General features: G+C 37.7%; 2 long non-coding RNA genes across 2 annotated transcripts; both read left to right on the forward strand.

Annotated features, from left to right (window-relative positions):
- The first annotated feature begins 247 nt into the window (after window positions 1-247).
- Window positions 248-1691, forward strand: LOC122080120. Its single transcript, XR_006140604.1, has 2 exons — window positions 248-693; window positions 905-1691. It is a non-coding gene; the product is annotated as an uncharacterized LOC122080120 (long non-coding RNA).
- A 21718-nt stretch (window positions 1692-23409) lies between these two features.
- LOC122080174 lies at window positions 23410-26387 on the forward strand. Its single transcript, XR_006140614.1, has 2 exons — window positions 23410-23711; window positions 26079-26387. It is a non-coding gene; the product is annotated as an uncharacterized LOC122080174 (long non-coding RNA).
- Window positions 26388-26548: the final 161 nt, after the last annotated feature.

Raw genomic sequence — 26548 nt, forward strand, 5'->3', positions numbered from 1 at the left:
ATTAATCTAAGCCGTTCAAACCACTTTATCCACGTGTCACCCTCTCAAGGGGGTATTGCACGGATAAGGAATTGCAGATGATTTTTATCCCCTTATTACCCTTTAGTGGAAAATGGATAATACCCTTAATTGATGATGTCACTTTATATGATGTACCTTAATGCCAAAAATACCCTTACATTAAGGTAAACTTACTAATACACCCTTCCCTTAAGACAAACAAAATAAGGTTCTTCTTCAACTTAGTTCTTCTACAAGAGGGCGATCAAGAAAGGGGTCTGCTACTACGAAGCAACAAGAGGACGATTGAGAAAGAGAAGGTTCATTGGAGATTACTCTGTACAAGTCCCCTAAATCAGATGAAAAATTGGAGTACTAGACGAAGAACATTGGAATCGTTCATCATCAAATTTTGAAGATTAAAGAAGAAGATTCACACCTAAGGGAGGAAATCCGAGAGGGAATTGGCACGAAAGAGAAGCTTGCTGTTCTTCATCTCACCTCGCCGATGGATAGTTTTATACTTTCAAGGCTGATCTTGCCTTCTTCCCTTCAATTCTCTCTATTCCCTTCCCAACCCCGTTAGCCATCGTAATCCGACAATAATTTCCTCCCTGGTAAAGACGTTATTTGTGCTTCGCGATCCAAATCGAATTGACTTGTCTGATTTCAATCTGATGGCACCTTCATTTGGTATATTTCTAGCTCATTATTCCGTTTCATCATTTTTTTACTTCTACTTTTAGTTTTTTTTTTTTTTTTTTTTCATTTCTATTTGTATAATCTCCCTCGGATTTCGATAATTTCGGTTGGAGATCCTTTTTCTGTTTTTTTATTTGGATTTTTTTTTCATTCTCTCTTAATCGACACCCCGACCCTCTAATTTCGTGGGAAAATTCTGCAGATGATGTCAGTATCATTTTGAACGCTTCAAATTTTGATCGGGAATCGTCCGCTTCCCATTTGGAATCATTTATTTATATCGTTTTTGTAATTCTTTCCAATGGATCCATGTATTTCATTTCTCTGGGTAGTCCAGTCGACAACACCATGAGAGAACAGAACTAATTTCGGCAAAAGATTCGGAGGTTCCGCTTTTGAAAGAGCTGAAATCTAGTATTAACTTCCATGAGAGAGCTGATTACTTTCGATCTGACGCTGAAGTATGATGACGGAGGGATTGAATAGGCCGATGGACAGATGGGTTCATGGTGCCTCGCAGCTCAGGCCTTATTTCATGAGCCTTACCAGATGCTTGCTGCCAAGACCCTACGGATTTGCCGATATGCTTATTGAAGCCGCTAAGTCGAAGAGACTATTTGATCTAAATCTTCCGTGCTTGATGCCAGACAAATTTTGATCTGATTTTGTTGAGATAAGATGTTTTGGAGATGGAAGAGGATTTCTCTCTTTTCTTAATTTTAAGTGAAGGGTCTTTCGGTCTCTTCACTTCGTTCTGGGGGTATTTTCGGTATAAGAAATGTTATCTCACTACATAACAGATTCAAAGTCATGCCACTAACGGATTGGACTCAAATGTAAGAATCTTTCATACTTCAGGGGGCATAAATCGCTCAAACCCTTGTACCCACATGTAATTTTGGCAAACTACAGGGGAAGGGGATATAATTATCCCCAAGTATAATGGCAGGTTGTAACATAGAAAATTCATAACAAAACGTTAGTTTGCATGACAACTTTCTTTAACCTAGTTATGAAACCATGCTTTGTATACCTTTTGGAAGAATAGATTGGTCATGAGTATTGAAAACCATACAAATATATGCCTTAGTATCAATACTTTCTCATGACTAATTCAATTGTTCCTTCTTGAAGTGTATACAAGAGGGTGCGGTTACGTAATGGTCACCTTGCACTGGGCAAAACTAGTTGTGATATAGGCAACAAACAAAGGCGGCTTGGATAATATTGGACACATTTGTAGTCTACCCTATGTGGATAACAAAAGAAAAAAAAAGTACCATATGGATAAACTTGGTACTCCCTAAACATCTTATTGATAATGTAAAACATTTACCAGGTTGAGACATGTACCACATCGGAAACAATATTGATGTAGTTATAAGCACTACAACCCAATTTTCAAAGACAACCTAGCTCGCATGGCTGCGAATGATCCCTTGTATTCAGGTAGACAGTACTATATGAAGGTTATAACCAAGTCTCAAACAATTTACCATTTAATTTGTCGCGTATCCTAAGATTTCACTAACTATGCCCCTACATGGTATAAAAATTAAGACAAAAAGGTTCCCTTTGACAAGGAGAATCAGATATACCTATCACCAGTGTGAGTCCTTACGTTGATACATCGCTTTACATACAGTTTGGGGATCAGTAGATCTTAGAATGATCAAATTAGAGCTTTTTTTGGGTGGCGGATACCCCCAACATGCTAGTGACCACCCTTGCTGGTTATTTCTCACTAAAGATTACAAGATCAAGAGTTGTGGTTTTGTTGTAGGCTCATCCTACCTATATAGGGGGCCTGTCTGACTACGCCACATGGTTTTACAAGCAACCATGTTTATGAGTATGTGCACGAGTGTAAGTAAAAGAAGTGACCATCAATAAATTCAATCTATCATCTTCACTCCGAGTACCATACATGATGTGGTTAGTGCAAACATGATACAGTCAAAGGTTAGCTATACATGTGATCAAACAAAAATAAAGTGAAAGGGAGAATATTCTTGCATTAAACATGAGCGTCTAATTACAAAAGCTTGACAAAAAATGACCCCTTAGTGGGGTTGGCAATGTGTAGATGGTAAAAAGTTATGGCCTAACTTTCTTTAGTGGCAACAGGGGGTTGAAATAACATGAAAAAGGAGTCACTACCTAGGATATGGGGCTAAGACCCAAAAAAGGTGGCCCAATCCCTGATTAGGGGAGAGAATGAGGTTTCATTTTATATAGTTTGGTCCAGAGGTTAGGGAAAGGGTCAGGTTATAGATGTGGGAAGATGTTAGGCATCTCTACTCCATCAGTAAAAACCGATCTTTCTACTAGACGATAAAATTTGAATAATCTTTAAAATGTGTACATCTTAAACCCACATGTTTGATTATGTTTGATAACTAAGGTATAATATTGTATCCTATGTTAAATCCTACTCGTGATTACATCAACTACTTTATACTAATCATGCATATCTAATTAACACATGCTAATTAAAATGCTTCTTTGATTCTAAACATGGATTGATAATTAATTTACTATTATTAAGTTAATTAATTAATTACCCCCCAATTATGCTTATCTAATACTATTGTATGCTACACTACACTATGTTATTTTATTATTCAATACTATATTACACTATGTATGCAAACCTACTAAAGGAAACTACTAAGAGAAAAGGGAAAAATATACTAGATCAGGACCTCAATTGAGGATTGGAAGGGGAGGGCCCCTTTGCTCCAAACACAAACTCACGAATCCATGAACTTGCGAGCCAATACTATATGTTTTTTTCCCCTTTTACTTGAACCACTACTATACGGTTTAGGGAGGAGACCAACTCTCTCTCTCCCTCTCTCTCAGAGGATTCGAAGCCCTTTCCCTTTCTTCGAATTAGGACCCTTTAAGAACTGTAAGTGATTAAGTTTCCACTAAAATCATTACTTTTGATGGATGCAAAGTTTCCAAGCTCAAAATTCAACTCCAATTACTTTTGGTGTTAAAGATGGGGGTTTGTATATATAACTTTCCAAAGATGCAGGTGTGAGCCCATTAACATACAAGTGGGAGCCATGTGCAAGCCCATAATAACGTGGAAATAAATAGGGTGAGATGGAAATGAGTATTAAGTATTCTACGTTTTTCTTTTCTTGTTGCTCAACTCATTAGCATATGTATGAGACCCACATGTTATATAATTCCACCCCCTAAACACCACCAAACAAACGGCACTTATTGGGTGAAATTGTGAGATATTTTGTGGTATTGATTGTAGTTGTAATACGTGAATTTTTGCTATATCTGAAAGTTTCAATTAAAAAGACATAATTTAGCGTATCAATCCAAAAAATTTGTATTATATAAGAATTTTATAGGTACCCGTATTGTACATGTTTTAAATGTATATAATACTTTTTATTCTTATTAATACGTTTAGTTCGGGAAAAAAAAAAGAAGAAAAAACTCAACTCCAAAATTCAAAACTACACATCTCCTATTCCGTATTTTTTTCAATTTTAAGAAAAAATGTGGATGATACGCATCTCCCTTTCTTATTTTATTAATTCCAACCCTTTTTTCATATTGCCGCTTTCTCTCTCTCTCTCCTTGATTACTTTCTTTATGTAACTTCATTTCAAGCTCATCATAAATCTATTAATCCATCAAGAACCTTATGTGTCTACCCTCTTGTTCTTAACCATTAGCCTATTAAGTCTACTGAATTATAATTTTTTCACTCAATTTAAAATCTGATCTTAATTACGAATCTATCATTGGTTATTATGATTGAATTATTGAATATTTAAATGGACCTATACGTGATCTGATTTCAATATTAGAATATGGATCTGCATCAGTAGGGGTTGCATTGGATTTTCTTGTTTGATAAGATAATATCAATGATGATATTATAATTTGTTAAATGATTATCCACATGCTATTATTATTGTTATTTTAGCAAATATATGTTATTATTTACCATGATAGAAAGTGGTTGATGGATGACCTATCAACATTGGCTATGTTAGACATGATTAAACTTAGTTAATATTAGAAGTAAAACAAACAAAATTGAGAAATGATTCCCAATTGGAAAGCTAGATTGGATTTAGGTGTTCATGAGAGCATGTGATATTAGAATTTAGTTGTAAACAACCAGTTTCAGTTCATTCTTAATACCAAAATAAATATGTATTTTCACTCCCGAATTTTTATATAGCAATCGTATTAAATTCGTACCCTATCATTGCCGTGGGCATTTTATTGAATCTAATTTATGAAAAATATTATTTTTGTATGACCCATTTAATTGTCGTATATTTCCGTTTTTATATTATTGTCATTCTCGAACTTACTAACTATGATAGTGATATGACATGCCACATGTTCATCAAAATTTACCAAAAGAAAAGGGAAAAAAAATCCACTTAAGCTCTCCTTTGGTTCTTGAAAATATGATTGTAACCCCTGCCAAGCTCTTTAAGCTCTTTAAACTAAATGAGTAGGCTTGAACCGGAGGAAAATTTCTATGATTAAGGCTAAGGATGTGACGCCCCGAAACCTGGCCTAGGGTTTTTGGACATCAACGGTCCACAGGTCTGAAAGTTCTAGGTGATAATGAATCGAAATAGAATCCACACAAACATAAGTGCAAGCAAGAGTTAACTAAACTAATATATTATTAAAATTCAAGGTTCAAATATCTAATTCAAATTTTAAACTTAAAGTAAAGTTGAATTAAAGTATGTTTTTATAGTCTAACTCAAAGTCTACATCATCTAAAAATAAAAATCATTGTCTTCTTCAAATCTATAAGCAATATCCTCATGCTGATCAACTCTAGGTTCAGCATTTACGTCATCTCCATACTAGTCCTCACCAACATCATCTACAAGTTATGAGGGTAAGTCTCTGGGAAGAAACTTAGTGAATAGAACCATAACACTAAACATGTTTGAAATCACGATCATATAACCAATATCAGGAAAGACATATACAGTGTAATATAAAATTTTTAAGAAGATAAAGAACAAGCATACCACACATACTTACATTGCTTTATTTACATCGCCGCATAAGTAAATATGACGACTCAGCAGAAATTAAATAACAATTTCACAATATCATCTATGAATGATCAATGTGTCACAGTACCACATTGCCCCCACTCAATATATAGAAACTCGCAGAAGCTATCTAGTGTCCAACCTCTTAAAGACCAACTCATATCTCCCGAAAGTCAAGTAACAATTGGTAGATCCTGCCGAGGGTAGGTTGTGTCATCTAATAGTCTACAGTTCCACTAAGGAAAAACCCAGTGAACCAATCCTCACCTCAACATTATAACGCTAATGTTGACAAGGCAAGATAAGAATAATAAAGTCAATTAAGAATGACAAATATATATAAATACAAACAAGTTCGGAATTCAAGTGTGATTAATACTCTAATTCACCCCTATCAGTCCCTATGTAAATATGAAATCAATTTCAGTTTCAATTTTTGTAAAAGTCATCAAAACAACAACTATAAATAACAAATCAATGATTAAGGAAGTCTCACATTCCTCCTCAATCAAGGTTGGTAATGTAAAGCATTATTACCACAACAATGTATCTCATACATCAAAATAGTAAATTTATGTAAGTTGGTGTTTTAAAAACATATGCACAACAAAAAACTTATGTGATATAAGAATCATGTAATGCACATAGTACATTACTCCATGCAATCATAATCACAACTTAACACATAATATTAGAAATTAATATTATGAAATCAATGTTCTATTTATAAAATTTTACTATGTACATATAATGCAAAGCATGGAACAACCTTCAATTTGTTCCTCATTCTTTCATGTACATAACATTAGGTTTGCAAAATCATATTTCTAATGAAAAAACATCATAAAATTCAAGGTTTAGAATAGATCTAGGGTTCATAAAATTCTCTTTTGGATAACACTATAAAAATAAACAAGTTACGGTAGAGGTTCCACTCACCTTGATGTCGTTCCTAAAATTTTGCCTCAACCTATTCTGCCTATTGACATAGAAAAATAAGAAATAAATATCTCTGGAACTCCAAATATGTTGAAATTAGATCCTATTGAAACCTAACTCATGTATACAAGTCTCATACAAAGATCACATAAATAAACCTTTCTTAGGTTAGATATCAATCTCCCTAAAAAATGATCTTTAGACTGTAACAAATTCTGTCCAACGAATTTAAGAAATTTATTAACCCACTTTATCGAACTCAAATAACTTCTAAATTGTTTTTTTTTGAGATTTAGAAAACTCATGAAAGTTTCTGCGATAAAAATATCAAATTCAAATTCAAAGTCTATATGCCTCCGTCACAACCGCCACTCTCGGGTATAGAAAACTCCCTTAATAGTGACCTATCTGAATATATAAATTGTTCGATATATCAAATCAATCCAAATTTGATGAAATTTTTATGAGATCCCGTAAACACATCCATATACTCATAGTAATTATTTTATATTGTAAAACAATAACGAACTATTTTTAATAATATGAATAAGCTCGGGCTATTGTTCTTTCTGACCCAGAAATTACTGTTAACATCTCAAAATCTTATTTTCTCTCTCCTTAAACCTATAATTTAAAATCCCAATTATTTAAATCATGATTAATCTTCCAAGTAGAACATAAGAAAGTAATAAAATCATATTAAGAATTCTTAGCTTCGAAATCTTGATTTCTTTTCTCTTTTTTTTTTTTCTTCTTCCTTCTCCTCTTTCTTCTCTAAAATAGCTTTTCTTTTCCTTTTTGATTTTTTTTTCACAAATAGAGAGTGAGAGGCAATAGAGCCACGTTTTTTACTTCTATTTCCTTTCCCCAAATCATCTCCAAATCTATCTCTAACATTCCTACTTCATCTCCAACTCCCTCTCTTCCTTTATTCTAGTCACAATTGATCTCAAACTCTTTCTCTCACTTATCCTATCTTATCTTACTTTATGCACAAGCTTATCCAAAATTTAAAAAGTGAGTTGCAACTTTATTAGGAAAGCTTTCATTTGTTAACTATTAATTAACAATAATTAGTTAGTTAGGGTTGTTAGTTAATTAATCATTATGCACTTGTTATCTAATTATCCATGTGGATAGTTAATATGTATATAAATAAATAAATATATATATATATATATATATATTATTCTTAATTAAATAATTTCATATTAGAGTTGACATTAGAATCATGTAATTAAAAAAAAAGTCAAATTATAGTCTATAGGCAAAATGGTAAATTAGGGTTTAAGGGCAAAATGGTAATTTCAAAGGTAAAAACCCTAAAATTATTCTACATTGTAGTTACATTTATTGGATAAGTTTTAACACTTACCAAGGATCGATGCACCCTCAATGGTCTGGTATCCCCACTTTAAATCACCCTGACCCTACAATGGTCAATAAACAAAATACCCCTAGTAAGATTTCGGGGTATTATAAGGGATGTCAATCCTGAGCCCACACCGATAGGCCTGACCCAGCCTGACTTGCTTAAGGCTCTACCTGAACCGGCCCATTTAATAAACGTGTTGGGCTTATTAAACGGGCATTTACGATGCAGGCTACTAGCCCCTTAAGCGCCCAACCAACCCTACTTGTTTAAGAAGCCTGCTTGAACTGAGCCATTTAGCCCAACCGACCTGACCCATTTAAAATTGCTTAAATACCTATTTTACCACTACTAATACAAAATAATAGTAAAGACTGTAATAAAAAAATCTATGATAGATGATGTTGAGCACGATATTACATCAAACTTTATAATAAAATAAAATAGGGTCTTTTAAGATGCTTTAATAGAGAGTGAATGAATGGTAGACAATTATTGTGGAGAACAATCACTTTGGTACTTGTCTTAATCTCTCTTTCTTTTTTTTTTTTTCTGTAAGAAACAACCATGATCTCATATATGATTTTTTTTTTTTTTTCTGTAAGAAACAACCATGATCTCATATATGATTAATTGTGGAGAGTTTTTGAGTGACCTTTACTATGTTCAAATGGAAAATTTCTAGACATTTAATCCACTTAAAAAAAGATTTTAGGGGGAGCCCATTTAGAGCCCGTTTAAAGGCCGTTTAGACTTAAGTATGTGTGTAGCCCGTTTAAGGTAGCCCGATTAAAACTCGACACCGATCGGCCTTATTACAAACCATACAATGCCCCCAAACCTAGGCCCGTTTAAGCAAACGAGCGCTCACAGTGCAAGGGTTTTACTGCCAGGCCCGGTTAGGCCCGACTGAGACCGGCCCGGGCTGACCGAGACCGACCCGGCCCGGCCTGACCGATTGACACCCTTAATTATGCCCACTTCATGTACTGCAGCAACAGCGGAATGGAATATTCCAAGAGTATGAAAGTTAGTTTGGTGGGCCCTTTCATAAATCATTGGATTAAATCTCCAAAACCCCTTCTTTGAATCTTCTTCCCAATTGATTATTCCAATTTCCAGCCACGCTCGTACTGGTGCAGTAGTCCCGGTCCGTTTCATATCTCAGAACAAAATCCGGGAGAGTTGGTAAGAGGCCTTAGAACAGAGCTGAGCATTCCAATCTTCTAACAATGCCTTTAAGCCTTTAAGCCTTTAAGCCTTTAAGCCTTTAACCAATCCAAAATGCAATTCCCCTGTTGTGTTCTTCACTGAAAACTTAAATCTTGATAGTTGAAGTCGCCTTCCTGTTTCGTCAATGGAGGAACAGTACCCACATCACAGATATCTCTTTTTCTCCATATTAGGCAGTTGAGATTCGATGAATTCTATGTTCTTCTTCTAAAACGATTTGGGCTTGCTTCCACATCCAGTTTTCTAATACCCAGAGGTTTGCAAATGTCAAGGAACATTGTCTCTTCTGCGAATTCGTCATTTCTACCTTTAAATCATTCCGGGGTACCCTCTCGTTCTGCTAGATTTTTGGTTCTAAGCAGAAAGAGTTTGGGTTATTATTCTGTGGAAAGAAAGATCGTTTGCGCTTGTACGGCGCCTCCAAGGAACTGGCCCGATGGCTTTTCTGCAGTCAGGTTTAATGTAAGTTCATCAATCCAACTCCCTGTCTGTAACTTCCATTTTTTAATCTATTTTATTGGTATCGAATTTTGTTTTTTTCCTTTCCTTTGATAGATATTGCACTTCTTAGTTCTGTTCTTAATAGGGGTTTTCAATTTTGGTGCGAATTGTTGATGATATTAAAGTGGTTTTATCCTATCACTTTGAAAATTTATTAATAATAATGGCTTTGTTTATTGCTTTCTCTCGTAGGATCCATCCCATGATGATAAGGATTCATCCAGCGTGGAGAATTTGAGTGTGGCTAGAGACGTTGAGGATGACTCTGATGTCCTTATTGAATGTAGGAATGTTTACAAGTCATTTGGGGAGAAGCACATCTTGAGTGGTGTCAGCTTTAAGGTGAATTTTGTGTACTCTTATTTTCATTCCCTTTGGTGAGTTTGGTAGAATTCTTCTACATCATTGAAGTTTATTTAACCCAATGTCTTCTTCATTAAACTGATATACACTATTCATCCGTTACAACTAGTGATTGGAATATTATAGCCATAATTTCTTACATTTTCTTTTAATTGTAATGGCTTTTAGAATAGGGCATATATGTATGGGATTTATCAATGCATTCAATACTCTTGTAGTATTTGGAATTTATCACCTCTAGGGGTTGGGGAACTTGGAGATATGGCTATCTGTTTATAGTTTTTGGAGATGGATGCTAATTTTCTGTTTTCTGTCCTCTGTCACCACCAAGAGAGGGACAGACATGAGTTTGGTACTAACGTATACCTCATTCTTGATATCTCTGCGTGTTTTATTCCTTCTCTAGTTTCATCTAATCTTTATAGTTTGTTATGGCCATGTTATTTGCATTCGAAACATGTTTAATTAATTTATCTTTGGAAGAATTGCAATGAGTATTGGTTTTCTTGTAAGTGAGCCAACACTTTGTAGTTTAAATGAGAATTGAATGAGTTAGGCTGAAATGGCTGGCATATTGAGGTTATCATTTTTGTTTATGTAGTTTTCTTAGGATTGTAAAGAGGAGTATCAGTAACTCTCATGGATTAATTTTAGTTTAGAGTCTTTTGAATGGGTTTGTTCTAGTACAATCGCCCACCACACAACAACAACACCCCCCCCACCCCCCCCAAAAAAAAAAAAAAAAAAAAAAAACCACGGCTTCCCTTCATTAACAACTTTGCTTCAAACAATTTCAATTATTTCCTATATCTTTTACAGTTCCTTGCAACTGACACTATACCTTCAGTTTACCAAGCATACTAGGTGCTCGGCCTGTAAAGAATTTTGTATATAAAAAGTTGTCTGAAGATTAGTATCTCAGTTCCCCTCTAAAAGGGGAAGGTCATCCATTTAAGATTTTGGATGTCACAGACACATTTCTCCATTCTAAAATGATCTATCTGTTTGATTGCATTAACTCCGTAATTTCATATAATTGGGATAACATAAGGTCAAGTCACTTGTGACAACCCCCCACAATAGGATCTCAATTACAACCAGAAAATAACCAACTTCAGAAACAATAGCTACAAGTATTAGATGGGTCTTATATTTCAATCGGAGAGAGGTCTATTAGAGGGGATGAATCTCATAAAATATTAGCCCAATTAACAGTTGGATCCTGAGATATCAGCTAGTCATGAAATTAGAAGGTAGGTTTCAAAATTTGTAAGTAATGTGAAATAGACAAACTCGGCCACTATATCACCACCAAATCAGAATTGAAGGGGAGGTCTTAGAGTGTGGATTCAGTCCTCCAAATTCCAGCAACAGCTGGTGGCTTGATGTGCGGATCAAGGGGATCAAAGTTGCAGTAAATCCTTGAAGCAAACAGAACCTCCTGTGCTGGGAAGCCTTTCTTGATCAGCTATGATGGCAACAGAGAAACTTGTTAACACTTAATGGAGTTTTGGTGATGATCAAAAGCTTCTGTAGATGCCTTGGTAGTCTCAAAAAACAAAATCAGAACTCAAGACAAGAAGGGAAAAACAAGGAGTCGATGGGAAGAAGGGAGAGGGATAATGCAGGGGTCTCTCTCCCCTGGCCACTCACCATAACTCTCACAGAGCCACTGACTCTCTCAGAAAACTATTTCTCTCAGCCAAACAACAACAACACAACTTAGCCTTATCACAACTAAATGGGGTCGGCACTCAGCCAAGCATAAAGCTTAATTTCTTTTCTTCAAATTGTCTGGGGATAGTCCCCCTTCCTTGTATTTATAAGAAAAGTAAATCAATATGAGTGAAAACCTCCCATGTGTTGGTGACCTAGAAGGTTATAAATACAATCAAAGATTCGAAATAAAAAAGACAATCCTTACACCTCCCATAAGGAAAAAGGAAAAAAAAGAAGACAATCCTACTTTCTAAATTTGAAATTAAAAACTATTCCTAACTAACTTGCTATGGCATGAAAATAGGAAGTAACTAATACAGCAAGTAATCAAATAAGCTTCTTCCGCATGTGCCAGCTGTCCATGGACTCCACTACTCTTCTAGAAGCTCACTATTGCAAGTAACCAATTCCCCAACAAAATAACCACACTATGGCCAGATTTGGGGCCCACAAAAATCTGAAGAAATCTATTCTATAACAAGCTGTCGATGGCTTTCGTGGTCAGGAATATGAGCTTGACCAGGGGCTTATATCTGACCAGCACATGGGTCCAAATATGGGCCTGATCATAGCTTAAACCAATGGCCAGAATAGGCCCTGGTTTAAGCTGAATATATCTTGGCCCATGTGAATTAAACAAGGGCCTGTTTGGACTAGCCCTACACTGCATCAACTCTCCCCCACTTGAAAAAACTCGACCTTGAGTTTTAATGAGTTGAGGAACCAGTTGAGTGTGCTTAGACAGTAGACACACAATCATTGTCAACAGTTAAGATTGCGCCCAAGTGATCTTCTGTAACAATATCATCACCTTGCTTATTCTCTAGTTCAAGCACATTTCTGCTGTCCACTGTAACATCTGTTGAAGGAGCCATTCATAAAACATGAATGCTGACGGTGTTGTCTTCGTTCTCTTCAATGTTATTGGTCGGCTGCTCTTTAACATTGTCGCCAAAGGGAAGGGGCTCAACATATGTCATCTCCAGATTGGCTTCTATAGTTGCTAGAATATGGTTCTTTGATTGTTGAGGGCAAAGTTTGCCGAAGTGACCATACTTGTGGCAATGTAAGACTTCGCGTCACCTCCATTAACCATGAGAGTCTTACCCTTATCCGTTGTAACTCGTGGAGCTCGGGTAGGAAAGCCATTTGGCTTGCTTTCTATAAAATCCTTTTTAGCATCCCAGATTGAGGATTAAAACACTGAGGGGCTACTTTAAGTAAATCTTCCGCTTCCATTCCTTTCTCAAACCAATCATTTAAATTGGGAATATGAATCACGCCTATCTAGTCATGAATGTCAGCTTGTAAACCCAATTTGAAGCAAGATGGAGCTGGTTGTCTTCTTCATCTACGCCGCCGATTTGAGAAAGAAGATTGTCGAACTTGTCCATATATTCCTCCACGGGCATGGACCGTTGACGAAGGGTGTTGAGTTGATCATGTAACCTTCATCAGAAAGTTGAGGGTAAGTACTTTTCTTTCATCTCCACCTCCCAAGTGGTAGGCTCTTGTTGACGACGATATAGCTTGTCTTTATCAGTATGCCACCACTCTGCTGCTGCCCCTATCAACTTGTATGGGCCAGCTTCATCTTCCCTCCTCAGTTAGTGTGAACCAATCAAAGTAGTCTTCAAGAGCACATAGCTAATTATAGAAAACAATTGGGTCGTGCTTCCGGTTATGCTCCTTCAATCCAAGCCTCACCTTATGTTTGTCATCATTTTGGCGTGGGTTTGCATCACATGATTAGTATCAGCATCATAGGTGGCTGGTGTACATATGGTTCTTTGTCCTTGTTGATGGGGAAGTCGAGGAACACGGTTGACAGTAATTTGCTGTTGTCCCCCCATGTAAGCATCGAGACGTTGCTCTATGGTAAACAATTTCTCAGTCAACTGTTGAACAACTTTTACAAGAGCAAGTCAGCCATGACTCTGATACCAAATAATGTAAGGTCAAATCACACCCCAGAATAGGATCTCAATTACAACCAGAAAATAACCAACTTTAGAAACAGTAGCTACTTGTATTAGATGGGCCTTGTCTTTTAATCAGCGAGGGGTCTATTAGAGGGGGATGAAACCCAAAAAATATGAGCCCAAACTAGAAGGTAGTAAGCAATGTGAAACTGACAAACCCAACCAATAGATCACCACTAAATCAATATCGAAGGGTTGATCTTGAGTGTGGATACAGTCCTCTAAATACTAGCAACAACTGGTGGGTTGATGTGCTGATAAAGGGGATCAATTTGCAGCAAATCCTTGAAGAAAATAGAACTGCAGGTGCTGGGAAGCCTTCCTTGATCAGCAACAATGGCAACAACAACTTGTTAACACTTTTGGAATGTTAATGATGATCAACAGCTTCTATAGATGCCTTGGTAGTCTTAGAAAGCATAAATCAGATCTCAGACAAAAGGGGGAAGACAGGGAGTCGATGAGAAGAAGAGGAAGGGATAATGGTGGGCTCTCTCATCCATGGCCTCTCACCATAAAGCTACCAAAAATTGAACTATACCATTTGATCCCTCAACAATTTTTTTTTTTAATAAATGCAGAGGGATTTGACCAGGAATCACCGATCCTATAGGACTTACGTTTTTATTCGGACATAGAGTAGAGGGGAAATGTATATTTTATTTCACAGATAGGCATGTTGGATCCTATATCTATTTATTCTATATAGATAGATGAAAACATAGATTCACACTGGGGATGTTTCTACGGACAATGATGGTACCTACTCATATGCCTTGTTCTATTCGGAAGAATAAAAATAAATTAGAGATTGTCTTTTAGAGAGATGACTGAGTGCTTAGTTGGTTAGAGTCTTGGTCCATCACACCAGAAGTCGTGGGTTCGAACCCAACCTAGTGGAAGAAGTCGAAGTTGTGGGATCGTGTCAAGAGCAACTAACTCTCTTAGCAAACTGATTCTCTCAGGCAAGCATTGATGTAGATGCACATTATGGAAGGAAATATGAGAGGAAGAAGGGTCCAGCCTTAGTCCACCTGAGTGGCTAGGGTCCAGCCAAGAAGCCAGCCGAACCTCTACTTAGTCCATCTGAGTGGCTAAGTACAAATAAGGGCCAATTGGGCCCATCGGCTAGGGGAATAATTAATAGTTTTTTTTAATTAATTAGTGGGCCATTGGGCCCATCGAGTTAAGTAAGTGGTATGTCAAGTCCAAATTGTCTTAGGACTTTATTTGTTTTTCAAATAGGTTTATTATTCCTAGTCTAATTTTGAATTCCTAACTGTAGTAGGAGTGTCTAGTCCTATTGGGAAACCAGCTCCTAGTTGAAGTAGGAGTGTCTAGTCCTATTGGGAAACTAACTCCTAGTAATAGTTTGATTGCTATTTTGCCCTCCATAAATAGAGGAACCTATGTACTCATAATTTTAGATTTGAATAAAGAATAATTGCAGTCAATTGCTTAAAACAACCGGGATAGTTGTGGGTGAGAAGCCCGGGACGAGACAGCCACTCCTTCCCCACTTTTCCCTTTGTTTCTTTTTGTTTAAAGCTTTTTATTTTATCCTAAGGTTACTGCTGTTGAAGTATATGATTGTTGTGAGTATTCAAAAGTTCAGATCTGTCCAAGTTACAAACCAGAATTGATTCTCTCCTGAAGCTTGTGATTATCTCTCCTAGGTCAGAAAATCAAGAAAGTTTGTAACTTCATAACCAGCCATCAGAATCCTCTCAACTTTGGGGGTTTTTGTACCCTCCCTAGGGACTATATACGCCCAAGAGTGCAGCTCAATCGGACTCCTACAGACTTGGCCGCACCTCTCTCTCTCCAGCTCTATAGCAGGTCTTTCTCTCTCCTATCGGGTTGGGTTTTGGGCTGGTTTTGCTCCTACATCGGTATTGTATCCTTAGGGGTTTATTTGATGGTCTTATTTCTTTGTTTCGTGGTCCTATTTGTATTATTTGGGGTTATAAACTGCTGGGGTAGTTCTTGTAATCTACTCCTGCATTAAGCATAACGCTTAAATTTTTTTTTTTTTTCAAATCTTCTGGGAATTGTTCCCCTTCCTTGCATTTATAAAAAAGTAAATCAGTATAGGAAAAAACCTCTCATGTACGGATGCAACAGGGTTGGGCTTCTTAAAACCTTAGCCCAACCTTGAGTTCCATTAGCTGGACCGAAGCCCGCCCTGAACCCAGACTTAGGTCCTAAAAACTTCAACCCAGGCCCCACGTTGCAGGGCTCAGCTCAGCCCAGGCCCGCTTAGATTGGCCCTGATTGGACAGGGCTGGGCTGGGATGTCCCTGATTGGCCTTGACCCTGGTTTGCTATTTAGGGCTGGGTATACCCTGACCCTAATTTGCCATTAAGGGTCGGGCATACCTTGACCCTAACCTTTACCCTACAAAATATGAAATAACTAAAAATTCATTTGACATTGCATCTAAATCCCTTGGAATTGAAAATGTAAAATAAAAGTTAAATCTAATAAACATCATTAGATAAGAAATATAAGTAGTTTATACGATTATGGTGGATAATGATTATTGAACCTAATAAATTGGCCATCGAACACTCAATAACTAATACTTAATGATGCAGTTGCACGATGGACTTAGGAAAGAAATATCTTTTGATTTGATTTTCTATTGTTTTAGAATTAATTTCTTTTTAAATTAGCTAGCTTCTAATTTTAGAATAGTTTCCTTTCAAGTAGTTTCCATTAATTGTTTGATTTTTTTTTCCTTTATATTGCATATGTAAACAATGGAGAAGTTTGAGTTTTAGTTTTGAAGAATTGAAGTTTTTGAAAAAAATTGAATGTTTTGCTTGGCTGAATATGGACTGCCGTGATCCCCATCTCTCTCGTTTCTGATTTTTCTGTCCTCTTGTTTTCTTTTTCCCTTCTTATCTTCTCCTTCTTCTTGGTGGTTTTCTCTTTCCTACCCTTTATTCTCTGTTCACGACCTCATCACTGGGCTTTGTTCCTCTTCTCTGCCGGGGTGATTTCAGAAAACAAAAGAGGGTTTGCCGGAACTCCTCTGATAGAGTTCTATTTGCATTCCAGTTCTGGCCGAAGGAGAAGCTCCTGCCTGCGATCCATACCCTTGTCCATTGCTCTCCAAAGAACCCAGTAATCACAAGAGTTGAAGTCAGTTGCAGACCATACCTACAACTATCGCTGGTTCCAAGATTCAGACTTTATATTCCAAGTATATGCTTGAATCTTTGAACTGTACTGGTTGGGATTGATCCAGCAGGCTTGGGCGACATTAAATCTGGAATTTCAGAACTGTTGAGGCTTGATTTGATGCAGATATGGCTGCCCTTTCTTGGTTGGACCAGCATGACCGGCTTTGGAAGCCAAGAGCCAAGAAGAACCGGTCCAGCCCAGGGTTTTGGTCCAACAAGGGTTGGAAATAAAATTAGTAGTTTACCTAGTATTTTATTTCATGCTTTTAGTTTCCAAACTTGAACGTAGGAGTAGGATTTATTTCCTTGCTTTGGTTTCCTTTTATAGTTGTTTCCTAGTTTAGGCTAGTTTCCATTCCAGTTAAGTTTCTAATTTCATGTTCCTATTTTTCTATATATTGGTTGTAATCGACTGAAGATTTAGAGAGCAATTTGATTATTGAATGAACGTGTTAGTGTGATCCTCCTTTTCCCCCTCTCTACTCTGATTTCCCTTCCCTTCCCTACCCTAAGGTTCTCTATCAACTTGGTATCAGAGCCGAAGGATCCTATTCCTTCCCCATCTTTCTTCTTCCCTTTCCATTCTCTGTGTCGGATTCCACCGATACTGAGAACACAGTGAAAAAAAAAAGAAGCCATCGCTCACCCACCCCATCCCTTCAATCCTATTGAAAACCAAAGGGTAACCCCTCGGCCCTCTGTTTTTTCTTTCCCCTTCAATCAAAACCCTTCTAGGGTTCCAGATTGTGAAAAAAAAAGGCGAGAAGAGCGGCAAGAAGTAGCAGCAGAAGAAACTGAAGTAGAAAAAAAAAAAAAAAAAAAAAAAAAAAAAAACCCCAAACCCTCCCTGCCCTCGGCCTTCTCTGTTCCTTCCGGCAGCACCACCTACCCTCCGCCTTCTCTGTCCCTTCCAACAGCAACCGCCGCCGCCGCCTCCTCTCTGTCTCCGACGGCAAAGAAAAAAAAGAAAAAGAATCGAGAAGAAAGAAGAAGAAAAGAAGACGAGATGAGAAGAGAGAGGCAGCGACATACCTGAGTTGAAGCCGTCGCGAGTCACCCATCCCTTCATCGGAGTCGCGCCGTCTCCCTCCTCCTTCTCCGAACTCCCACTGCTGGTTCCATCTCCTAGAAGGAGACACCTCCTTGGTCGGTAAAACCCACCCCCATGATTCCCCTTTTGTTCCTTTTTCTTTTATTTATCTTTCGTTTCCTAAAATACCCCTCCCTTTCTCCTTTATTCCCCTTTTGTCCCATATATTTTTATTTCCAAATCAAACCCCTATCCCACACGTGATTGATATACCTTTTTGTGGTTTAGTTTGAACTTCAAAAAAAAAAAAATACCATTCTGCCCCTGCCCTTTAAGCATCCAGTTATTTACTATTCTACCATTATTCTTTGAGTGCTATTTTGTTACTCATCACCATGGTAGCCAATAGTGAAGTTGTTCAACAGCTGAATTCCTACAAAGGAGAAACTGATACAAAATATGATGCCCTCACTAACATGGTCACGTCCCTAAAGACAATGGTGGAATCTATGCAAGTTTCTATTGATCGTTTGGTGACAGCAGATAAAGGAAAGAGTCCCATTCAGTCTGGGGATTCTTCCAACACCACTCCACAGGATCTGCCAGTAACACACCACCACCACCACCTCCACCACCATATGGGACTGGGAGACATGATGATGGAGCAGAAAGAGCAGCAAAACTGGATGTCCTTGATTTTTATGGAGACAATAATCCAGAATTGTACCTTGACTGGATTCACAGTTTAGATACATTCTTCAGATGGTACGGGTTGACTGAGGCTCGAAAGATCCTATTTGCAGAGGCCAAACTGAAAGGCACGGCTCGAGTCTGGTGGATCAAGCAACAACAACAGAACCGAATCCGAGGCATTGGGTTGGTCACTACTTGGGCTGAAATGTATGAAGTCATGAATCGGCGATTCTTGCCTTCTGATTACAAGCAACGCATGCATCTCAGGTTTGCACAGTTGAAACAAGAGAATTTGACCGTTGAGGAGTATGTTGCTAGATTTTATTATTTAGCCACTCGTTCTGACTTTGAGTGGGATGAAGAAGTCTTAGTGGCCCAATTTCGCAATGGTTTGCACCCTCAACTTAGTGCTGCCCTTGCATCTAGTCGACTACCTACAATGGAAGACGCCGTACAAGTGGCATATCAGGTTGAGGAAAGTCTGAAACGCCCATACAACCGGAGAAATTTTGCAGATACTTTTTCTCGAGGTACTAGTTCCGTTTGGCAACAGTCTCCTACCCAAGAGAGGTCATCTAGCAAGCCACAAGCAAGTGCTACATCTATGGCTTCTTCACGACCTAGTCGGCCGTATTTTCCACCTCGACATGTTTCTGAAATGTCATCTTCACGGCCTACTCGCCCATATTCACCCCCTTGGCGTGGTTCAGATAAACCTTCTGATTCTTCAAAATTCACAGTTCGGTGCTACTCATGCCATGGATTTGGACATATCAGTGCTCAATGTCCCAGCCGTTTGGTTGCTTTTATTGATAAGGATTCTCCTATACCATATATTCCCGAAGAGCAACTTGGTTCTGACACAGTCGATTTAAGAGAAGAGCGTGCAACAGGTGAAGTCAATGACACTCTCAGTGACGATGACCAACATCCTTTTTATGTCATTCGTCATGTGTTGACCACTCAAAAGGCCACTGAAAATGAAGATTGGCGCCGCAGTAGTATTTTTCAGACTTCGTGTGAAGTGCAATGATCAGTTGCTAACCTTAGTCATTGATGGAGGCAGTTGCACTAATGTTGTCTCTGAAGACGCTGTTCGTAAGCTGGGATTGAATACAGAACCACATCCTAATCCTTACAAGGTTGCTTGGGTGAACAACACTAATCTCAAAATCACAGATAAGTGCTTGGTCACATATTCTATTGGTGGATTTAAGGATACAGTCCAATGTGATGTCCTCCCTCTGAAGGTGTGCCATATCCTTCTTGGTCAACCTTGGTTGTTTGATAAGAAAGTACAGCATTGTGGCTATGCCAATACCTATGCCTTCAAGCATGCCAACAAGACTATAAAGTTTCATCCTCCCAAATATCTCCCTGAAATTAAGCTCAAGAAGATGGTCGAATCGTTCCTCATTCAGCGTATTCCTTCAGACGGTCTCCTCGGTCCTTTCCCTAACTCGACGGAGTCGAGTTCTTTTCAGAGGAGGAGAGTTGATGCAGATATGGCTGCCCTTTCTTGGTTGGACCAACATGACCGGCTTTGGAAGCCAAGAGCCAAGAAGAACCGGTCCAGCCCAGGGTTTTGGTCCAACAAGGGTTGGAAATAAAATTAGTAGTTTACTTAGTATTTTATTTCATGCTTTTAATTTCCAGACTTGAACGTAGGAGTAGGATTTATTTCCTTGCTTTGGTTTCCTTTTATAGTTGTTTCCTAGTTTAGGCTAGTTTCCATTCCAGTTAAGTTTCTAATTTCATGTTCTTATTTTCCTATATATTGGTTGTAATCGATTGGAAGATTTAGAGAGCAATTTGATTATTGAATGAACGTGTGAGTGTGATCGTCCTTTTCCCCCTCTCTACTCTGATTTCCCTTCCCTTCCCTTCCCGAAGGTTCTCCATCACAAATATAACTCAAATCAAGCCCAACTAGAAAGGAAACTAATGAAAATGGAAACTAACTAGTAATCCCGTACTCAATCTTAGAGCCCCCTTTTTAGACCCATAAAAGTGGTCTATTACACTCAAAACACATGGGATCAAAGGCCTAACATGTATGGAACCCAACCCTAGGCTTATTCCTAATAAAACAAGCCTATTTTGGTAATTAATCTGCATCACCTCTTCTTTCTTTTATCCTTTTAGACAGATCCATGTAGCCGACCCCATTCAATTGGGAAAAGGCTGAGTTGTTGTTGTTATTGTTGATATTAGTTTGAGCTATTCTCAATGCAATTGTCTCAAAACACTGTTTACATAGCCAATTGATTCTTCTTTCACTCAGATTACGGTATTAAGGACCCAAAAGAAAGAATGATTAGAAGAAGAAGAAGATCTCCATTATGTGACTTGGTAAGATCTTCCATGATACAAAGAACATCAGACTTCGGTGGCATTACGATAAGTGAGAGTAGAACCCACCATTTTCTCCATCAACACCATAACAGATTCTGCTGTTTAACTGAGGAGAAAGGTAGAAGCTAGTTGGAACTGCACTAGAAACAGCCACAGATAATCTAATCATTCCAAGATTTCTTGCTTCCCTCAATTTGCAAACTGCTTCTTTTGTTTTCTAGCAGCAGTACTCCACTCAAGGAAGAAATATCTTCATGTAGCTAAACAAAGCCAACTGCTGAACCTATGCACTCCTCTCTAAACTCTAAAGAAAACAAAACAGGACCTTTCAAACTAAATTAAAGAATGATTTTCAGGGAGCAATGTTGGGTATGCCTCTTGCATTCCATAGGGATCTGTGTATATGAGAAAGACCATATTTTTGGTTTCCTATCTCCTACAATGACATCGATGTTCAATCTGCTATTTGTAAGCAACCCTTAAACCCTACTAAAAAAAAAAAAAACAGAAGCAGCTCCTCGAACAAAATTGAGTATTTTTCTTTACAAAGTTGCAGGTCAGTACTCAGAAATAAGAAACAGCAAAGGGTTTGACATCTATTAATGATTAGGACTTGCAAGAGAGCCCAAGTTCGTATTTTAGTCACTTGAGAGAGGGTGAGAGGGAGAGAGATCTTACCCACAGAAAAGAATAACTCTCCAATCGAGCTTCAAAAAACCACCAACAGCAATGTCGTTCCAGGGAGAGTGAGAGATGTGGAGATTTTGATATGCTACCCCTTTTTCAACCGAGCAACGATCCTTCGAATTGCGGGTAAATTTGTTAGCAAAATGAGTGACAGTAGAAGAAACAGAGAGAGAGAGAGAGAGAGAGAGAGAGAGAGAGGGATCTATGCTCGAACCAGACAGAATGGAGACAGGTTAGGGTTTCTTGCGAGGGAAGGCGAACGACCTCGTCACGGATTTGGTCCGGTTATGATTTACGAAGAAGAGATGGGCTTGGGCCTTGGGGTGGTTTAGGGCGTGTTTGATTGCTCGACTCAAGAGAATGTAATTTTGTAGAATCGTGATTCTTGTCAATATATGGTGTATAGTATTCAAAAATTAGATTTTAGAATCTTGCGATTTTAGGTTTGCACTTTTCTACACATAGAGTGATTCTTAGCTGAAATCTCCTCTTTGTAGAATCGTGATTCTTGTCAATATATGGTGTTTGGTAACCCAAGAATTAGATTTTAGAAAGATTCTAGCTATTCTAGGTTTGCTCATGTATAAAAAGGGGCGAAAAACCTTAACCATGGCTTAACTCTCTTCTTCGTTACATCAGAACGTTGGAGGGACTTGTCCGTCGAGCAGCATCTGTGGCAGTATGTCTTCGTCGAGCAGCTGTTGCTGAGGTTAAGGGCATTCGAACATACTCTCTCTCTCTCTCTCTCTCTCTCTCTCTCTCTCTCTCTCTCTCTCTCTCTCTCTCTCTCTACTCTTCTTCTTCCTCTCGTTCTCTGAATCAGCATCTACTATATGCAAATTTGGGTAAAAAAAAAAAATCGAAAAACCTTAATTATGGCCTTACCGATTAATTTGTTTTTAAGTTTTCCAATTAAACTAAAGATCAAACCTTCAACTAAACTAACTACATCCAAAGGTTACTCCCTGCACTCTATCTCAAATCTTCTTCTTCCTCACCTTCTCTATGTGACGTTCTCTTCTTTTTTTGGCCCTCTCCGTTAGGGTTTTTGGTGCTCTCTCTCTCTCTCTGTTAGTGTTTCTGGTGCTCTTCTTTTTCCTCACCTTTTCTGTGTAACCAAACAGTTATTCTGAGAGAATCACCATACAAAATCAGTAGCAACCAAACAGTTATTTTTTCAAGAATACAATTTCAGGGAACCATATTCTATGGAGTTACATTCTTAAAATATAATGTCTCTATAAAATCAAGCAATCAAACATGCCCTTAGGTGTTCTTGCAATCGATTCTAAAACGTATTATTTTTCACCAGTTCATTTCATGAGAATACAAAAATGAACTGGACTTGTCAAATGCAGTTCTGTTTTATTTGTGTTCTCACAAATAGAAGAACATCAAAAACGTTCTCGTAAAGAGTTATCAAATGCCACCTTAACCTCTTAGAAATACATTTAGGGATATTCTGTAAATACTTCTTATAAGGGTAATTGAGTGAAATCACATTCACCGCTAGAAAATCGAATAAAACAAACATCTTCAACTAGTGTTTTTTACAAAGGGTTAAAACGTAATTGAGACAACCCATCTTCCCCAATCATCCCTCTCGTCTCCCACCATGAAACCTCTTTATTTTGTCGCCGGCGGAGCTCAAGGTCCCTCAAAAAATGGCTTTCTAAATTATCCCCAAAACCCTTTCCCTCTCCATCTCCCTAGGTCCCTCAGTCCTGCGAACTCCCTCCTTCACTCTCCTCTAGTCTCTCATTACCTCATCCCTCTTTCCCTCCGCACAGTACAATGGTAGGAGTTGTTAGACTCTGCAACTGAAGCAGAGGCATGGCACCATGCGACGGTCAAGTCTTAGACACTTTGCAACTGAGGTAAGAAATCAAAATCTCTCTCTCTCTCTCTCTCTCTCTCTCTCTCTCTCTCTCTCTCTCTCTCTCTCTCTCTCTCTCTCTCAACGCCTGTAATAAGACTGTATCCCATGACCTAGGTACACCATGTCTAGGTCTTCCCAACCAATGATACCTATTTTTGTAGTAATCTACATCCATGCATTTCAAAAAGGAATTTGAATAAAAATACAAAGCTACACAGTTGTCTCAAACTCACAAGTTATATACATCCTCAAATCTGAATAAAAATTAATTCAGAGCTACATAATTGTCTCAAACTCACAGGTTATATACATCCTCAGATAGACTCATTCTTTCTGGTTTTAACTTTTTCTGTTAATATCAGCCCTGCTCAAATTCGCAGGTTATATAAATCCTCAGATAGACTCATTCATTATGGTTTAAAATTTTTTTGTTAACATTTGCCCTGCTCCAGCTGCATTCACATTTGATGTAGAAAACTCATCATGGTTAGATGTCATAAATTGATCGCTGCATGCCCAAATCTTTCCAATTTGGTTGACAAGTCCTTGTCATAGTACCTTCCGTGTCAATAAGTGCAAGCCCACCTGCATTAAGATATGTCTCAACGAGAAAGTGAGTTCCTATATATACTTTATAAATAATAAAATGTTCTTGTCAAGGTCTTCAGATCAGAAACAAGAATCCTAATAAAAAAAATGCACACCACATGCTTGTTCCCAGTCCAAGAATTTCATACGCTCATTCACTTGGAATTCCAGTAAGCATTTCAAAATGTGAGTGTACTTGTGTCTAAACCCACTCTTGTACAATCTGTTTTAGACTTGATATTGAAGGTTTAAAAGAAAATGATTATGGTTAAGTGATTGAATCCTTTTGATTTGTTCTGGATTTCGTAGCTTCTAATCATCATCTTGTATTGCCTGATACAAGGAACAGTTCTTACTCTAGATTGGTGTTTGTTTTATTACTTTGGATTCTTACTATATATTGTTTCATTTATTTTGTTAGATATCTCTATAGCTACTCTTCGTAGATTATGTACAACAGTGATATGTAGGTACTCCTAGTTACCCCTGTGCATCAGTGACTGTGATATGTTGACACTGAATAGAATGTAAGCACGATAGCTTTTGGATCATGTTAAATTGAAGATGTATCCATGCTTTGACCTTAGATTCTTGTAACACCTCCTCTTTTATGCGTTTCTTGCTACTATCTGTTGAATAGATAGCAAAAATGATTTTTTTTTTTCTTGTCAATAAGCATTGTGAGTAGGTCTGCTTTTCTTTTACTATTCTCATAACGTGTTCGTCTCCCTTTCTTCTATCTTTGAGTTCTTTTTTGCTTTTAATGGTGGTGGACTTGTGGTTACTAGCCTTCTATTTGGCTTCCCATATTCTGATACTTATTTTACCCACCTCATGAACCAGATCTTGAGCCTGTAGTTCAACTTCCTTTTCTCTACCATGGAAAGCCTTGTTGATCACTAAAGACTTGTTTCTTACACGAATCCTTCGAGGTGACACATGAACCAACTCATTTATTGGTTTATTCTCGCATAACTTATAATTCATCTTTAACGACGCCAGTGTTTTATGATATCATCAATTTTTATTTTTTTATTAAAAAGCGATTTAATCAAAATCTAATATAGAATTTAGGGCAGTAAGATCCAAACCATCCATGTAAGAATGAGCTTAATGTGGTTAAACATGAAGTTCCTACTCTCTTATGTAAGATGTAGCTGTTAAATCGAGAGAGCTAAAATACGTTGATTCTCCTCTTAATGTGCTTCCATTTCCTTTCACCCTAACACTTTCCATTTACAGAGTATGAGATTCCCTCTTTCTACTTTACATCAGTTACTTTGCAGCTTCTAATGCAAGAAGACTTTACTTCCCTAAACTGTTGTGTTATTGTTTAGTGTCGGGTTATATCATTCAATTGTTTCAGGAATAGAGTTCAGCACTTTGCATCTAAGGTTGCAGTGAGCTTTGCAGGGCAAGTCCTTTTGCTTCTTTAAGTTGTTTTAACCACCTTAGGAAATGTTAAACTGAGTTATTGGTTTGTTTCACATTGAATGTTATCAATTGATTCAGGAACAACATCCTAACATTTTCAAGCATTTCTCTGTCTGGCAATGCTACATTTAGTGGTAACATACGAAAGTAGGGATATCTCCACAATTTATTAGTTCACCACTTGGATCATCAAAAGCTTTATTGTGCTCTGTGGCACGAGTTTAAGTGCAACTTCATGACGTTGAAGCAAGCGAGTTTTGTACATGTAGATATTTCTTACAATTTGTTGTAGTGTGTCTATTAAAATATATTTCTGACAGCAGTAGCTACCTCTGTTTTGCAGTGCAGCCTGTTTTTGTTTTACTTGGGGTGCTCAACATGAGCCTCTTCTCCTCAATGGCAGTTATAAAGCCCTGGTTGGTCCTAGAAGGCCTTATGAATTGCAAAACTGGTTCGGGGTTCAGTTGATTTGAATTTTGGTTCTCTTTCTTGTTGGATTGGTCTTACCAACAAACCTTGATATACTTGATGTCTTTGATGATCTAATGTAACTTAGTTATTTAATGAACCATCAGTATTGTACAACTTTCAATATAGATTCTCTTAAGACATGATATATATATATATATATATAAGTGTTAGATTTCTTCAAGAATTTGCTTCTTTAAGATTTCATCCTTTCTAAGTCCTTGAAGTATTAACACTAGAAATGGAACACACCCCACACAGAAAAGGGGAGGGGAGGGGAGGGGAGGGGAGGGGAGGGTGGGGGAGAGAGAGAATTATGTTATTGGCAGGTCTATCTAGAGACCT

This window comes from Macadamia integrifolia, chromosome 5 (assembly GCF_013358625.1).
Source record: "Macadamia integrifolia cultivar HAES 741 chromosome 5, SCU_Mint_v3, whole genome shotgun sequence".
NCBI lineage: Eukaryota > Viridiplantae > Streptophyta > Magnoliopsida > Proteales > Proteaceae > Macadamia > Macadamia integrifolia.